The 11,850-nt window shown below is 52.6% G+C and overlaps 1 pseudogene; it reads left to right on the top strand.

Moving 5' to 3' along the window:
• Nucleotides 1-6,404, top strand: part of LOC131270401 (large subunit ribosomal RNA) — an 11,036-nt pseudogene extending 4,632 nt beyond the window's left edge.
• The last annotated feature ends 5,446 nt before the right edge of the window (nucleotides 6,405-11,850 follow it).

Here is an 11,850-nt window from a genome sequence, read left to right as displayed (position 1 = left end):
GCCACGCAGCTGGGTCGGGGAGAACTCGCCGGGTCCATCGGGCGAACCGTCCTCCCGTCCTGCCAACCTCGTCCCACCTGTCCTGCCACTGGTGGTATGTGGCGAGACGCTCCTGCTCACGCATCTCTTTAGCCGACAGACCCCCAGGGTCGGCGTTCACTCTACGCTGGTAATAGCGAGCGTCCTCTTTTACCAACAGCGCTATTGGGATGGTGCCCGCTATCACTGCGGCAGCGTCGTATGAGATTGTCCGGAATGCGAAGGATGCTCCGACCACAACCCTCTTCTGGACCCTCTCCAGTAGTCGTTGCTCCTCCCTGGTTTCAACACCCTCGTGCCACACCGGTGCACCGTAGCGGAGGATGCTGTTGACGACCGAAACCAGGAGGCGACGCTTCTTGCACTTTGGCCCGCTGTGCCGTCGCATCAGCAGTGCAAGTGCTGTCGCTACTCGAGAAGCCTTTTGAGTGACCTGCTTGACGTGCTCTGACCACTTAAGATTGTGTTTAATGCGCACTCCTAGATATTTGATGTCGGTTGCCGAACGAAGAGGAACGCCGTTGATGTTAACTGGGATGTTCTTGTAATCCTTCTTCTTTTTCGACACCATCACAATATCCGTCTTAGCTGCGGCGAGCTCCAGCTGGTGTTCGCGCATCCAAGCCACAACCCTATTCACAGACTCCTCCGCCAAACTCGCGGCCAGTGCTGGCGTGGGTCCTGGTGCCAGGAGCACGAGGTCGTCAGCGAAGGCGACAAGCTCTACACCGGCGGGCATGTCGATGGACAGGACGGCGTCATACATGGTGTTCCACAGCGTCGGACCAAGTATGGAACCCTGTGGGACTCCCGCCGACAATTCCCGGGTGACCGGACCGTCCGACGTCTCATAAACCAGCAGCCGTCCCCGAAACCAGCTTTCCAGTATCCGCTGCAGGCATGCCGGAACGTGCTTTCCTTGCAGTGCTTTGGCGATGGATCGCCAGCTCGCCGTGTTAAAAGCATTGCGTACATCCAATGACACCACCATCAGACACTTGTTAGCCCTCCGATCCGTCATTCGGTGGGCCATCGCACGCTGGCCGGCCTCCTTAACACGTTCAATCGCCTGTATTGTAGACCTGCCCTTTCTGAATCCATACTGAGACGGCGACAGGCGAGGGTGATCTGGGTCTTCCAGGTGTTCATTTAGGCGATCCAAGATCAGCCGCTCCAAGATCTTGCCTGATCCGTCGAGCATCCCAAGAGGCCGAAAGGATGACGGATCGCCCTGAGGTCTTCCGAACTTGGGTAGCAAAGCAAGTCGTTGTCGCTTCCAGTCAGCGGGAAAGGTGCATTGATCGAAGCACTCCTGGAACACGCGACGGAACGTCTCCGTGTGCTCGCGAACAGCGACCCTCAGTGCCGCATTGATGATGCCATCGGGTCCCGGGGCCTTAGTGGGCACCATCCGCGCCGCGATCGCCAAGAGCTCCTCATCCGACACCTCCCTCACTGGCTCCTGCGTTGTCTGCCCCCAATCGACCAGATCCGGTGCAGGCCACTCAAAAGTGCCATGATCCGGGAAGAGTTCCGACACGACGTGCTGTAGAATCGCAGGATCTCGCTCCGGGGGGACGCGGCTACCCTTAAGGCGTGACGTTACTACCTTGTAGGCAGTGCCGAAGACGTTGTCCTCAGCTTCCGCAATCATCTCATCAAAGCTACGGTCCTTGCTTGCCTTGATGGCACGGGCGAGTTCCTTCTTACAGCTCCTGTGCCGTTCTCTGGCCAACTCTCGCTGTGCACCGGTTCCGGCGGTCAAAATCGCATCCTCAGATGACTTGCACTGCTCCCTGAGAAGGCCGATTTCCTGCGTCCACCAGTACATTTCCGGTCTCACCAAAAACTGCGCTGGCGGTGCCCTCTGCATCACCTCATCGCAGGCTCTAGTAAGTCCAGCGGTAAGAGTCGCCGGTGATACAGCCGCTTCGGCAAACCCGGAAGCCTGGAGCGCGATCTGGAAGGCTTCGGGATGGAATTGACGCAACTTCCATCTCGGTCCAATCTGCTCGCGTTGTCGCTGCCGGTCGCGATGCTGGTGCTGTTGTTGCGGTTGCCTCTGCTGGTGTGGTGAAGCGCCGCTGACTGGTGTCGCTGATACGCTGAATCTCACGTATCTGTGGTCACTGTTGGTGAAAGTGTCGAGCACCCGCCAGTCGTTACCGGGTTCAATGGCCGGACTGGCGAAGGACACGTCGACCACACTTTCAGTAGCACTGCCGTTGCCGACGAACGTGGGCACACTGCCGCGGTTCAAGATCGCCAGGTCAAGCTGGTCGACGACCTCGGCGAGATCTTCACCACGCGGCTTCGTCCTCGCGCTGCCCCATCGCACGTGCCAGGCATTGAAGTCGCCCGCCAAGACTACGAGGGGGTGTGCTCTGGCCTCGATATCGATCTCGTCGAGCAGCCGCTGGTAGTCCTCGTCCGTCCATCCCGGTGTTGGTGGGGCGTAGCAAGAGATGAAGGTCACCCCCGCCACCTGGACCGACACCAGTCCTACCCTACTTGCCCAGACTCGCTGTATGGGCAAGGCTCCGGTCGTTATAACAGCTGCCTTCGCTGTCGAGTCCACCGCCCAGTTCCCGTTATTGGGTGGAACACGGTAGATCTCCGACGCCAGCACAATGTCGATCCTTTGCTCCCGTGCGGTCTGGAGCATGAGGTCTTGTGCTACCCTGCTGCGCGCCAAGTTGATCTGGAGGATCTTCAACCCAGCGTCACGCCCTCTAACAGTGGTGTTCGTAGCTAGCGGGAACATGACGGCTGGCTACTTCCGCTGCAAACCGGTGAACCTGTCTGATGTTGTCCGGAGCACGTAAGGCACTTGGGGCCCGAGCTGCACTCCTTGGCCTTGTGCTGCTTCGAACCGCAACGGAAGCAGCACTTGGAGTAGTCAGGGCCGGTGCACTCGCGAGAGCGGTGCCCCTTGCCAAAGCAGCGGTAGCAGAGCTGCTCTCCTGCAGGGACCGATGCGAGCGCCTGCACGACGCAACTCGTGTTCCCTATGGTGACCCGGTGACCGTCGAGAAGCTGGCACTGCCCGCGCGGCAGCTTGATATGGGCTTTCTGCAGCCCGTCGTACCGCCGCCACAGCCGAACTGCCTCGCCCGGAACCGTCAGCCCCGCCTGTCGCTTAATCGCCGAAATCAAGTCGTCGACAGTCGCCAGCATGTCGATTCCTGTGATCGCGGCCGTCTGCTTGTCGACAAGGAGGTGGGCCACTCCATCCTCCTTGATGGCTTCGCTGACATCGGCCAGCACACTCTCGCAGTCCGTGTTCGGCTTCAGCCACAGCGACAGCTTCCGCTCCCCTGTGCGGCAAACCCTCGCCACGAACTGATCCACATTGGTCTTGGAACGCACTGCCTTGTATGTGTCGAGGAAGGCCTTGCCCTCGTTGGCCTCGAGGACGATCACCGCAGGCCTCTCCACTTTAGCAGCGCTCTTTCCCGCTTTCTGTGGTGCTGCTCTCTTGTCTCCCTTGGCCACGACTTTAGCAAAGGATGCTGGTTGCGCATGCACCTTGGTTGCCACAGCCGCTGCTTTCTTTACCTTCGGTTTTGGCTTTCCTGGAGCCATGGCCTGGGACAAGACGGCCTCGACCGGGATCTCGGGGACATCAGGCGTAATGACTTCGTTCATGCCCGTCGGTTCGCCCTCTTTTTTCTTGCCGCGCCTTGCCCGGGTCCGCTTTCGTTTGGGAGTGTCGCCAGGTGGATGCTGGCTTTGCCCAACAGCACTGGAGTCGACGACATGTTGTTGTTGCTGCTGCGTAGCTACCGCCAACTCTCCCATCGAGTGGAGTCCACTTTGGAGCAGCATAAGTTCTCTTTCGCTGGCTGCCGCACGCTCACGAAGGCTAATGTTGTCTCGCTTCAGCTCCTGATTTTCACGAGACAACAACTTCAGCTTTGTCTTCAGCTCCGCGTCGCCATCCTTTGCCGTCGCCCGGCCCGTCTCCATCTCGCTAACCTTAGCGAGGAGAGTCTCGACGGTTGCCCGGAGCTCCCTCAACTCGCTGCTGAGGCTTGCGATAGTCGGCTCCTGCTGCGGGACTTCGGCCACCTGCTGGACGACGGTTGAGTTGAGCTCGTCCTCGTCGCTCTCCTCTGAAATCTCCATATCACTGGCTAGCAGGGCCATCCGCTGCACCACCACCACCGGCCGAGTGGGCGTCGCAGTCGATGGCGCGACACTGCCTCCCTTTCGCTGCCGAGTCAACGGCAGCGCAACCGATGATGTCATCACTTTGTCCCCGTCGTCCTTCGGCGATGGCGCGGTAGCGTCGCAGGTGGACCGGAGCCTGACGGACCGACGCGTCGAAGGCTCCCCCGATGCCTGCTCCATTCCCCTACTGCAACCCTGAAAATCGCTGTGGGCAGTGGGTTAGGTTGCGGAGAGCCAGGGTGGAGTGTCTGGGAAGGGAAGGTGGGAAGGGGAAGGGGAGTGGAGGAAGGCCAAGTACCGGTGCGAAATAGAAACTCCAACAAATAAAAGGCCAAACCAATCTTTTTCCCCTTTCCAAATCTGAACTTATATCTCAGTTCTTCTCTGCGATCAGGTGCCGCCTGGTTGACAAATCCGCAAACCGCCAGCCGATACACTCGCCATAAAACTCAGAGTGCCGCCTGGTTGTGATAACCGGTGATCTCCACCAGCCGAGACACTTGATGAACTGAAGGCGCCGCCTGGTTGTGACGTTGAAAAGCTCAGCACCAGTGCCGCCGCCTGGTAACAGTGTTCGAAATCTCCGTGAGCCGAGACACCCGCCACGACCCGAAGCGCCGCCTGGTGGCAATGCTGGCAATCCGCTGGTACTGGTGGCGCCGCCTGGCGGCCAACTTCGGAACCAAGTTTAGCCGAGACACACTGAAATATTTCACCGGGATGATCGAACCTCGAAATTTTTCAGCCGAGACACATGAAACATTTCACTCTTAGCCGAGACACCTTGAAAAGTTTCACTGAAACATTTCAACCGGATGGTTGGTCCATGAAATATTTCAGCCGGGACACTTGAAACATTTCACCCCCAGCCGGGACACCTATCCGGGACACACTGCCGCCAACGGTCAATTAAAAATACCGGCCAATTTGGATAACCGGCCAATTTGAATTACCGACCGATTTGAATTAACGGCCACTTCAAACCAACGGCCACCGACTCCACCAACGGTCAATTTGAACGACCCGAAAATCCGGCACCAACGGTCCGTTTTTGAAAAACTGGATCAGATGACACGGAGCCCGATTCGGCTTAGGTGAAATCGCTCGGATCTTCGAGTCCGAATCCGGCTGGAAAATGGACGATCGAATCTTCACCTGCCAAAATTTTTGCACCGCGTGCTTTCACTTTATTTACACTTATTTTGCGCTGAATTCGTCTTTTTTCATACGGTTTTCTCTGACTTTCGTTTTAAAACACCATCTGTCATCTAAAAAACCACATCCGGCCAGTATCCGGACACTTTTTTAACCGAAAAACACGTAGTCCCAAATGGGGCTACGCCCCGGGCCGCTCTCCATACAAAATGTAAACAAACACTTTTCTTTCTTATTTTTCGTTGAAATCGATGATTTTAATGCGGTTTTCACTACTAATCTGTAGATTGGCACTAGTTTTAACGATTACAACAAACTTTCGTGGGTTCTTTAAACTTTTTACGCGAAATTTTTATGAAAAACACGGAGCGACGCTCAGCACGTGTTGACACTACAGCGTTTGACAGCTCACACACAGGGATAACTGGCTTGTGGCCGCCAAGCGTTCATAGCGACGTGGCTTTTTGATCCTTCGATGTCGGCTCTTCCTATCATTGCGAAGCAAAATTCACAAAGCGTAGGATTGTTCACCCTTTCAAGGGAACGTGAGCTGGGTTTAGACCGTCGTGAGACAGGTTAGTTTTACCCTACTGGTGTGCAAGTACTATCTCAATGGAATTCCTGTGCAGTACGAGAGGAACCACAGGTACGGACCAATGGCTCAATACTAGTCCGAGCGGACTTTGGTATGACGCTACGTCCGTCGGATTATGCCTGAACGCCTCTAAGGTCGTAACCGAACCAGGCTGGTAGTATATGTATAGGAGTCGTTAGCTAGATGGCTAATAACATCACGAGACCGGATTGAGTCTTCTATAGACTCTTTCCATTTATTGGAAACCCTCAAACTGAGCCTATCGCGAGTGCGCTCGCCGAAGTACCTGAAGTGGGAAAAGGCGTTGTGCTTGCCGATCTTCCAAGAATAGTTTCGACTCCTAAGACCACCCGAAAACGACGGGTTTGCAGGCTGGGCGCTACGCATTGAAGAGAGATGTACATTTCGATCCTTTCAGGCGACCCATGCTTGGTGGTTGTGTGCGGTGTGCTCCCCCCGGGGGGCACATGCGGCATACCGTGTGTGGACTAGTTGGACCCACCCTTGCGGTGGACCGACCGGTCAGTGGTGTTTGCGGGTTAACACATGCGAGCGTTGCGGCCCAGAGGCCTTACCGCCTTTCACTGCGGGTTCGTCAAGAACTTGGAGATGGTCGCAACGCATCGGGTCCTCCCGGGGTACTTGGTGTTTGGATGCTGGCTTGGTGATTAAACACTTGATATTCCATCTTCGGATGAATTTCGGGTGTCACCTGTTGCCTAAGACCACTTGCATGTTTAGCTCGCCGTGGGGTAGCAAGCGTTGTGATCTAATGGCCTTACCGGGCAAACACTTTCGGTTCGTCAAGGACTTGGAGTGCCGGGACGGGTTGGCGGATCCATCACTCTGAGTATGCCGGGTTGATACTTGGGGTTGGTTTGGTTTTGGTGACCCAATACTAGATGTACCATCTCGGTGGTATGTCAGTATCACCTATACTCCAGACCACTTGCATGGTTAGCAAGCGTTGTGATCTAATGGCCCAACCGGGCAAACACTTTGGGTTCGCAAGGACTTAGAGTGCCGGGACGGGTTGGCGGACCCAACACTCTGGGTACCTCCGGGTACTTGGGGTTGGTTGAGGACTTGGTGAACAAACACTTGATATACACTCTTCGGATGTACTTCGGGTGTCACCTGTTGTCCGAGACCACTTGCATGGTTAGCAAGCGTTGTGGTCTAATGGCCCTACCGGGCAAACACTTTGGGTTCGCAAGGACTTGGAGTGCCGGGACGGGTTGGCGGATCCAACACTCTGGGTACCTCCGGGTACTTGGGGTTGGTTGAGGACTTGGTGAACAAACACTTGTTGTACACTCTCCGGATGTACTTCGGGTGTCACCTGTTGTCCGAGGCCACTTGCATGGTAGCAAGCGTTGTGATACAATGGCCCTACCGGGCAAACACTTTGGGTTCGCAAGGACTTGGAGTGCCGGGACGGGTTTGCGGATCCAACACTCTGGGTACCTCCGGGTACTTGGGGTTGGTTGAGGACTTGGTGAACAAACACTTGATATACACTCTTCGGATGTACCTCGGGTATCGCCTGTTGTCCGAGACCACTTGCATGGTTAGCAAGCGTTGTGGTCTAATGGCCCTACCGGGCAAACACTTTGGGTTCGCGAGGACTTAGAGTGCTGGTAGTGGTTGGCGGACCCAACACTCTGGGTACCTCCGGGTACTTGGGGTTGGTTGAGGACTTGGTGAACAAACACTTGTTGTACACTCTCCGGATGTACTTCGGGTGTCACCTGTTGTCCGAGACCACTTGCATGGTTAGCAAGCGTTGTGGTCTAATAACCCTACCGGGCAAACACTTTATGTTCGCGAGGACTTGGAGTGCTGGTAGTGGTTGGCGGACCCAACACTCTGGGTACCTCCGGGTACTTGGGGTTGGTTGAGAACTTGGTGAAGATACCCCTGTCACCTTGTTCGCGGCCACTTGCATGGTCGCAAGCGTTGTGATACAATGGCCCTACCGGGCAAACACTTTGGGTTCGCAAGGACTTGGAGTGCCGGGACGGGTTGGCGGATCCAACACTCTGGGTACCTCCGGGTACTTGGGGTTGGTTGAGGACTTGGTGAGCAAACACTTGATATACGTTCTTCGGATGTACTTCGGGTGTCACCTGTTGTCCGAGGCCACTTGCATGGTCAACGGTTGAGGTGGTGATGGCGGGTCGGTGCTGTAGGGTGCCGGCCTGTTGGCTGCCTTGGCCGGGTTGGTTGGTTAACACTTGATTGGGCTTGCACCCGAGGGTAATGGCACTTGAAGGTGGGTACTGGCCGGCTGACCTGGTGTGATGGTTGGTTGGTGAACACTTGGCGGTACTTGCACTTGGCTGTGCTTGGACTTGAAGGTGGGATCCGGCTGGCCTAGGCCATTGGTGGTTGGTTGGTGGGTTAGCCCTTAGCTGGGCTGGCTGGCTGGCTGGCCATCGGTGGTGTGGTGTGGTGTGGTGTGTGGAGTCGAGCATCGCGCGCCGTTGCCTTCTTCGGAGTGTTGTGGGTACGCAAGTGCTTGCAGTGCAAAGAGGTTGGTGATGGAGTGACATTGCCTTCACCATGGAGTTGCGGGTACTTAGGTACTTGCAAGGAGATGGTGGTATGGTGGTGTTGCGTGTGTGGTGTTCGATTAGAAAGATATAATTTCTAAGTCCGGATTAGTGCTGTCAGTGGGGCCGCCGCTAACAGGTCCTGCACGGCCACCGTGGGGCTTGACTTGGCGCTATTCCGGACTTGGGGCGATCACGATGTCCCCGTGCGGGACTTAGAAGATGGAAGAACACAAGTACCCTTATCCCATGACTTGTGAGCGATTGGCATACGTTACCACATGAAGAGAAAAATTGGCTAAGTCCCGGATCCATATTATATGAAGAGAAAAATCGGCTAAGTCCCGGATCCATATTATATGAAGAGAAAAATTGGCTAAGTCCCGGATCCATATTATATGAAGAGAAATATCGGCTATGTCCAGGATCCATATATAATAACCTAATAATCGGCTAAGTCCCGGATCCATATTATATGAAGAGAAAAATCGGCTAAGTCCAGGATCCATATATAATAACCTAATAATCGGCTAAGTCCAGGATCCATATATAATAACCTAATAACAGGCTAAGTCCAGGATCCATATTATATGAAGAGAAAAATCGGCTAAGTCCGAGATTGGGTCTGTCAGACATACACTTTCAAGATACCACACAAGCAAGCAAGATGGCCTAGTGATGGAACCATATAATATGAAGAGAAAAATCGGCTAAGTCCGAGATTGGGTCTGTCGGAAATACACTATCAAGTTACCACACAAGCAAGCAAGATGGCCTAATGATGGATCCATATGATATGAAGAGAAAAATCGGCTAAGTCCAGGATCCATATAATATGAAGAGAAAAATCGGCTAAGTCCCAGATTGGGTCTGTCAGAAATACACTTCCAAGTTACCACACAAGCAAGCAAGATGGCCTAGTGATGGATCCATATGATATGAAGAGAAAAATCGGCTAAGTCCAGGATCCATATAATATGAAGAGAAAAATCGGCTAAGTCCCAGATTGGGTCTGTCTGAAATACACTTCCAAGTTACCACACAAGCAAGCAAGATGGCCTAGTGATGGATCCATATGATACGAAGAGAAAATTCGGCTAAGTGCAGGATCCATATAATATGAAGAGAAAAATCGGCTAAGTCCCAGATTGGGTCTGTCAGAAATACACTTCCAAGTTACCACACAAGCAAGCAAGATGGCCTAGTGATGGATCCATATGATATGAAGAGAAAAATCGGCTAAGTCCCAGATTGGGTCTGTCAGAAATACACTTCCAAGTTACCACACAAGCAAGCAAGATGGCCTAGTGATGGATCCATATGATATGAAGAGAAAAATCGGCTAAGTCCCAGATTGGGTCTGTCAGAAATACACTTCCAAGTTACCACACAAGCAAGCAAGATGGCCTAGTGATGGATCCATATGATATGAAGAGAAAAATCGGCTAAGTCCCAGATTGGGTCTGTCAGAAATACACTTCCAAGTTACCACACAAGCAAGCAAGATGGCCTAGTGATGGATCCATATGATATGAAGAGAAAAATCGGCTAAGTCCAGGATCCATATAATATGAAGAGAAAAATCGGCTAAGTCCCAGATTGGGTCTGTCAGAAATACACTTCCAAGTTACCACACAAGCAAGCAAGATGGCCTAGTGATGGATCCATATGATATGAAGAGAAAAATCGGCTAAGTCCCAGATTGGGTCTGTCAGACATACACTATCAAGTTACCACACAAGCAAGCAAGATGGCCTAGTGATGGATCCATATGATATGAAGAGAAAAATCGGCTAAGTCCCAGATTGGGTCTGTCAGAAATACACTTCCAAGTTACCACATGAGCAAGCAAGATGGCCTAGTGATGGATCCATATAATATGCAGAGAAAAATCGGCTAAGTCCCAGATTGGGTCTGTCAGAAATACACTTCCAAGTTACCACATGAGCAAGCAAGTTACCACATGAAGAGAAAGCCGGCAAAGTCTGGGAATGTTACCACATGAACTGGAAAATGGGCAAAAACCTACCTTCACAGGGAACGTGAATAAGTAAGGCTGTAGACATCGGATCGACAAGCCAAAGACTGATATGGAAAGGAAATGAGTAGTACTAGCTTTCCTGAGAGTTGCAGAGCTTAGACTGCATATGAACGGAAGTTATTAAGCGTCAAAGTCAGAAAAGTTGCCCGAAGGAACACAAGTTCCAACTTAGAGCATGAATACCGCCTAGACGGAAAGAGGTACGGCCAGGCTGAGGAATAAGAAAATGTTGGCCAACATGTTCCCTAACTATCCCCCGAAGACCGTAAAGCAATCCAACATCAACCAAGAAAGTTATAGCCCGATCAAGGAAACACCTACTTTGCACCGATATTGCACCAAATACATGTACCAAGCACCTTCGGTTGCATACCTGCAGGGGCTTACCATAGTAGGCCATGGAAGACCGATATACCGAACATAATCACTTTCTATCTCCTCGGGTGTTGGAGATAGCGCTTTGCGGTATAAGAACGAAAGTTAGACCATATCTTGGTGCATCTTTTTGCCCAAGATCACAAGACCCTATCTACCAAGGCAAGAAAGTTGTGTGGGGACAAAATGTCCAAAAGTGCCCAAAGTGGCACACTTGAACCATATATTCGAGAAAAACACAAGTGTGGGCCCGAGCTAGCAAGTTGAAATGTTCTGACCGTCAGTAGCCCTAGTTGAGGTGCACTTATCATTATATGAGGCCAACGTGCCAGCTAGTCTCTAAAGGGGCGATATGGGTGTTCCAAGGTTTGTACCCAATTGAGGAAAAAACAGGGTAAGGTACGGTGTACCGCGAATAACTCGGGCTATAGATGTCCGATCGATGAGTTTGGCATATGTATGGAAAGGTCTCGACGAGACCTAACTACCCTGAAAGTATGAAGGCAAAGACTTGAATGACCGGGAAGTAATTAAGTGCACAAGTGGTAAAGTTGCACCAAAGTCCATGTTACCCGAAGTGGTACATGAACACCCAATATTCGACCAAAACACAAGTTTAGAGACGAGCTAGCGAGCTACATTGTTCAGACCGTCAGTAGCCCGCATCAAGACACGCATTTCATTATATTGAGCCTAGCCGCTAGCTCGACTCGAAGTCGGTCATATGGTTGGTTGATGATTTGGACCGACCACGTGGTGTACCAAGGTGATGTACCTTTCATGAATTAAAACTCTGGCTGTATGGCACTGAGCGACAAGCTAAGGTGTGATTTGGAATAGTCTTGAGTGGGACTATTTAGGAAAAATGCGAACAAAAAATCACAAAGTCCTTGGGCGAAGCTATTAGCGAAACATAG

The sequence above is a fragment of the Anopheles coustani genome (assembly GCF_943734705.1).
Source record: "Anopheles coustani chromosome X unlocalized genomic scaffold, idAnoCousDA_361_x.2 X_unloc_27, whole genome shotgun sequence".
In the NCBI taxonomy this organism is placed as follows: domain Eukaryota; kingdom Metazoa; phylum Arthropoda; class Insecta; order Diptera; family Culicidae; genus Anopheles; species Anopheles coustani.
This window is presented reverse-complemented; position numbering and strand designations above follow the sequence as displayed.